Here is a 6699-nt window from a genome sequence, read left to right as displayed (position 1 = left end):
CCCTAACCCAGACGACGCTGGGCCAATTGTGCGCCGCCCTATGGGACTCCAAATCACGGCCAGTTGTGATACAGCCTGGAATTGAACCAGGGTCTGTAGTGACGCTCTAGCACTGAGATGCAGTGCCTTTGACCGATGCGCCACCCGGGAGTCATCAAGGCAAAAGGTGGCTACTTTGAAGAATCTCAAATATAAAATATGTTTAACTCTTTTTTTGGTTATTACATGATTCCATATGTGTTATTTTATAGTTTTGATGTCTTCACTGTTTATCTACAATGTAGAAAATCGTAAAGATAAAGAGTAGGTGTGTCCAAACCGTTGACTGGTTCTGTACATGTTTTTCATCTCTATTCTTCCTTACAGATACATTCGTTTTCTCCGTGACTTCTTAGATCAGCTGAGAAGCACTTCATGGTGAGAATCCAGAACTATCTATCAAATGGATTGACTGGTATTGTATAAAGAAGGTTCTAGGATGTGAGGGAATAAAATAATATAATTCAAATAAATGCCGTTTAGCATTCTGGACCCATATTTATAAAGAGTACTGTAGAGTGATTATTTAGGATTAAATGAAATGTAATTATATTTAAAATGAATTAAATGTAACTCAATTTGTTACAAATTACATTCAAATTCAAAATAGTTTAGAATGAAATTGAATTCCATGTGATTCCAGGTGGGGCTGGATGTGCACTACTACGTGTTCACCGACCTGCCCGGCGATGTGCCTAGCAACCTGACACTTGGTGTCGGCAGGATGCTCAGCATCGTGAGGGTGCCGAAGTTCGACCGCTGGCAGGARATATCCCTCCGCCGCATGGAGCTCATCCAGGTCACACTTTATTCATATTATTACTACATTATGAGTTATTTAGTTTATTATTAATAATAACTATTAATATTATTGAGTTTATTAGTAGCAGTAGAAGTAGCAGTAGTAGTTCCCTATAGATGATCTACAGATGACCCAACTATCAACAAAAAATCAACTGTTGATAATAGGCAACAGCTTTCTAGAGTTACAGTTAAGAGGATATGCCTACTAGTGCATACTAGTTAGTTTAAATGTTGTTGACAGTAGATTGTATGGACTGTATTTTTATCAAGTTACCCCTGCCTGCAAACCAAATTTACATATGAGGACAATACATTTTGATAGATGTATTTATTTTTGATTGGTTTGGTTGATATATTGATTGATTGAAGTTCTACTGAACATCCACCAACCATCTATTTGTGAGCAGACTGCYATTGAGGATCGCATCCACTGGGAGGCGCACTACATCTTCTGCCTGGATGTAGACATGAGGTTCCATGGCCGTGTGGGGTCCGAGGCGTTGGGGAGACTGGTGGCCGCCATCCACCCCTGGTAATACTTACTTACTTATTTACTTATTTACTTAAAGGGCCAGCATCCACCCCTGGTAATGCTTACTTACTTATTTACTTACTTACTTAAAGGGCCAGCATCCACCCCTGGTAATGCTTACTTACTTATTTACTTATTTACAGCAAGAAATGGTACAACCAAAAATCTATATTTTTCATGTAAATGGCATGTTAAAGAAGGACACTTTTTTTTTTGTGATTTCACTTGTTTTTGATAAACGTACCCCAAACAACAAATCACTTCCTCTTCCTTGTTGTGCAGTATAATGGCCCTGAAAAAGAATACTTCAAAAACATCCAAAAACATCATTTTAGAAACGGCAAAGCTCTCAGTATATTGATGCAGGTYTTTAGATGTTKTACACATGAARTTGTGTCATTMYGAACTTTATCCGCGACGTTATATTMCATTTTGTCGATCGACACCTCTCCATCCATTCTACAGGTAAATGCCAAAAWAAAGGAAACATTTGAGTAAATGAGGGATACAAAGTGTATTGAAAGCAGGTGTTTCCACACAGGAAGTTCCAGACACTTGTTGACTCTGTGCCTAAGCGCTTTGTAGTTGTACGGGCTTTTCGTGATGGCCCTATTAGGACACTCTATGTTGGTGTGTCCTTTATTTTGGCAGTTACCTGAAGCAGCAGGCTACACAGGCAATGGAACAGCTGGATAGAGGAACTCTGGAGCTCTGTCGGGTTCTTGGTCACCTCCCTGACCAAGGCCCTTCCCCGATTGCTCAGTTTGCCCAGGCAGCCAGCTCTACGAAGAGTCTTGGTGGTTCTAACCTCTTCCATTTAAAAATGATGGAGGCCACTGTGTTCTTGGGGACCTTCAATGCTCCAGATCTTTGCCTCGACACAATCCTATCTCGGAGCTCTATGGATAATTCCTTCGACCTCATGGCTTGGTTTTTGCTCTGACATGCACTGTCAACTGTGGGACCTTATATAGACAGGTGTGTGCCTTTTCAAATTATGTCCAATCAATTGAATTTACCACAGGTGGACTCCCATAGAGTTGTAGCAACATCTCAAGGTTGATCAATGGAAATAGGATGCACCTGAGCAAAATGTTGAGTCTCATAGCAAAGGGTCTGAATACTTATGTAAATGTGGTTTTTATGTTTTTATTTGTAATACATTTGCAAACATTTAAAAAAAAAGAATGTTTTGCTTTGTAATTATTGGGTATTGTGTGTAGATTGATGAGCATAGTTATTTTTATAAAATTTTGAATAAGGCTGTAACGCAACAAAATGTGGAAAAGCACTGTATATATTTACAAAAATATATGGGGGATTGGAAGTGATGCAGACAATTACATTGATGGAAACTACAATCTATCTGCAATATTAAAGCTGATCTAACCCCTAAACAAAAATAAAAAAAATATCTGCATGACTCAATTTCATGTGTACAACATCTAAAGACCTGCATCAATATACTGAGAGCCTAAAATGACTTATTTGGATGTTTTTTCAGCCTTCGGTGATGTTTTATGGGCGCCCCCATACTGCATAACGAGGATAAGGAAGTGATTTGTTGTTTAGGGTAAGTTTATCAAAATAAAAATGTGCCTCTAAAAAAGCCCTTCTCCTTTAACTTGAACTTATTGCAAAATGTAGATTTCCGCCTAAATATTGTAGACATATCCAAAAGTAACTGTTTTTCATAAACAATAACTAGTCATTTGTGTAATTCTGCATAGTTCCAGGAAGGTCTGGAACTTGCCGTTCTGGTAAACATAATTATAAATTGCTCACTTTTAAGGACACAAGCTCAAGTACATAGTTCAAAATTATTAAATATAAAAAAATCATGTGATTTTGTTTTCCCTATTCAACAAAAGTGAAGGATGACTGAAAGGCTTTATAAATATAGTAACAATCAAATTATAAATGACTTACTATAAGATTTCATCTTTCTTATAACGGTAAACTTATTATGATTGTATTTAGTGACAGTACAAATTTGGCCCCATTTCATAAAACTGACGACAGATAATTTTCTACCAAGAGTCCTCTGAGCGACAAAAAGACACCATTCGAATGTCTGCAGACTCGTTAAAACTTAAGCTTTACTTACAAMGTGATTTTGTCCCTATGTGACCACGAGAAAGTGGTCGTGTTTCAATTCTATGAAATTATTTAGTACTTTTTCTATGTTAAGAGCTCTAAATACGTCTGAGAATATCACAGTGAGATAAAACCGTATTTGCTGAATTCAGTAGACTGTCCCCCTTTAATATACCGTCTCCCAGGCTGGGCTCGTCGCTCAGAGGCAGATGAAATCGATTCTTTGTCTGGATAGGCCAGAAACTGTGACATGGAGTATCAACAGGATTTTCCATCTGTTGCTACTCTACAGATAGTTTGTTGATAGTTTAACCATCTGTTGATAAGCAGCTGCTTGCTAACGTTACGGTTAGGTTTAGAATATGGGTAACGGTTGAGGTGAGGGTAAGGGCTAAGGTTAGGGTTAGTAGATAGTTAGTTAGTTGAAATGTTACTGATAGTCTGTAGATAGTACATTTGTAGGTGCTCTACAAACTATCTAAATAAAGTTTTACCGTAACCTTAGTAAGGGTATGTTCCTGGTTAAATAAAGTAACAATACAAAATTGTCTTGTATCTTGCAGGTTCTACATGTACCCCCGGAGCCAGTACCCCTACGAGCGGCGGRCCATCTCCACAGCCTCTGTACCCCAGGACCAGGGAGACTTCTACTACCAGGCCAACATATTCGGAGGAGCGCCGGAGGATGTTCATAGGCTGACCAAGACGTGCAGGGAGCACCTGGAGGTAGGCACACGCACGCACGCAGGCAGCAAAACGCACACTCACACATTCATACCTGACAGACAGTCATGCACGCACGCAGCAGGCAAAACGCACACTCACACATTCATACTGACACAGTCATGCACGCAGGCAGCAAAACACACTCACACATTCATAACCTGACAGACAGTCATGCAGACAGAAAGGCATGCATTCCGACACGTACGCACAGACAGATGCAGGCATGCAGGCAGGCAGCAGTCACTCACTCTCTCCCCTATATCCACCCCTCTGTCCCCACCCCTCCCTCCCTCTTCCTCCCTCCTCCATTCCCCCTTCTCCCCCCCAACCCCCACCCCCTCTCTTCCCCACCCCCTCCCTCTAGGTGGATAAGTCTGTGGGTGTTGAGGCTCTGTGGCAGGAGGAGAGTCACCTGAATTGGTACCTGGTGAAGAATAAGCCCACCAAGCTGCTGTCACCTGAATATGTGTGGGACYACGCTAGAGGAGGGAACGCCAAGGAGATTCAACTGGTCCGCTTCTCCTCTGTCATCAAGAACAAGGCAGAGGTCAGGGAGAACCCATGAGAGGAGAAGAGAATGTTGCTGGAATGGATAGCAGAAATGTTTTACGAGCTCCTAATCAATTCTGCTGTTTTGTGTTTTTTTTAACACTGATCTTAACTTTTTGTTTTATATAATGTTTCCGCTATCGTTTCCTATAACCGAAAAGATGTCTGGATGTAATTTGGGTTGTGGACCATTCTTGATACACACAGGAAACAGTTGAGRGTGAAAAACCCAACAGAGGTGCAGTTGTTCACACACTCAAACCGCTGCGTCTGGAACCTTCTYCCGTACCTCGTTCAAAGACATAATCCATGTTTCAATTGTCTCAAGGCTTGAAAATCCTTCCTTAACCTGTCTCCTCTCCTTCATCTACACTGCTTGTCGTGGATTTAACAAGTGACATCAATAAGGGATCCTAGCTTTCACCTAGTCAGGCTGTCATGAAAAGAGCAGGTGTTCCTAATGTTTTGTTTACTCGGTGTATAGCTGGTTCTTCTTTGCATCCGGCAGGACAGAAATGTTGCGTCGGGGAAGCTCAGGGGAAGGGTTGTGTGTGTCTTTGTTTACAACAGCTGGTCTGCCATCTCTAATATGAAGCAAGTCTCAAGGTTCTGCTCGCCTGAGTTAGAATACCTCATGATAAGCTGTAGACCGTACTATTAAACTCTCTTTCATCCATATTTTTCGTAGCTGTCTTATTTACCACCACAAACTGATGCTGGCACTAAGGCCTGTGGTGGTTTATTTCTGTATTATCAAATGAGGAGAGACAAWCTTATCACACAAGTCAGAGTTGTACTTAAACTACATCTTTAATAATAAGAGCTTTGCAATAGCAATGACTTGTCAACGATTCAATATTTTCTAATGATCCGTTGAGAGGGATAAAACAAAAGTACAAAGATCTTNGCATACCAGACATCAAGAAAGCCAGTCAGTTGATTAAGTTTTTCCAACACTTTTGATACACAGGGCAACATAGAAAGTGGTCTATAACAATTTGGATCAGCTCCAACCTTTAAAAAAAGGATGAACCGTGGCTGCTTTCCAAGCAATGGGAACCCCCCCTGAAAGGAGAGGCAGGTCTAAAAGGTTGGAGAKAGGCTTGGCRATGATAGGGGCAAGCAACCTTGAAGAAGAAAGGGTCTAAACCATCTGACCCAGATGTTTTTTTGGGGGSTCAAGTTTCAGGAGCTCCTTTAGCACCTCGGACTCAGTGACTGCCTGCAGGGAGAAACTTTGTTGGGGGCAGGGGAAAAAGAGGGAGAAACATTGGGGATAGTCGCAATAGAAGTGTGGGAGATGAGGAAATGTTGGATGGGCAATGATGCATAGCTGAGTCAAATAGGAATCCTGACTTAATGAAGTGGTGATTAAAGCGCTTGGCCATGTGCTTCATGTCAGTAACAAACACATCATCAACATTAAGGGACATGGGCAGCTGTGAGGAGGAGGGTTCATTCTCCAGGTCTTTAACCGTTTTCCAGAACTTCTTGGGGTTTGACCCACAGAGAGAGTACTGCTCCTTATAGTAACTAACTATGCCCTCCCGGATAGCCTGAGTGCACTTATTTCTCATTTGCCTGAACGAGAGCAAGTCAGCCTGAGTATACGGGTGCAGAGACCTTCGCCAAATGCAATTCTTTAGGTGGAGTAAGTCCACAAGATCACGGTTGAACCAGGGGCTGAACCTGTTTTTAATTCTCGTTTTCTTTATGGGGGYGTGTTTGTTAACAATATCACTGAAAATATCAAAAAAGAAGGTTCAAAAGTCTTCGACAGAGGGGATCAAGCTGATTCTATACCATTTTACAGATGCCAGTTCACAAAGGAAGGCTTGCTAGTTGAAGTTTTTTAGCAAGCGTTTATGATAAATCAGAACAGGTCGTTTCACTGATGATGTACTTTCACTGAGCAGCCATTACGAACACAGGCTGTAAAACAGTGATCACTA

The 6699-nt window shown here is 41.2% G+C and overlaps 1 pseudogene; it reads left to right on the top strand.

The window, feature by feature from the left end:
* The first annotated feature begins 322 nt into the window (after window positions 1-322).
* On the top strand, window positions 323-5423 carry LOC112070361 (histo-blood group ABO system transferase-like; annotated as a pseudogene).
* The last annotated feature ends 1276 nt before the right edge of the window (window positions 5424-6699 follow it).

Source organism: Salvelinus sp. IW2-2015, unplaced genomic scaffold, assembly GCF_002910315.2.
Source record: "Salvelinus sp. IW2-2015 unplaced genomic scaffold, ASM291031v2 Un_scaffold1304, whole genome shotgun sequence".
Taxonomy (NCBI): domain Eukaryota; kingdom Metazoa; phylum Chordata; class Actinopteri; order Salmoniformes; family Salmonidae; genus Salvelinus; species Salvelinus sp. IW2-2015.
The sequence above is the reverse complement of the archived record's forward strand: the minus strand, read 5'-3'. Positions and strand labels throughout refer to the sequence as shown.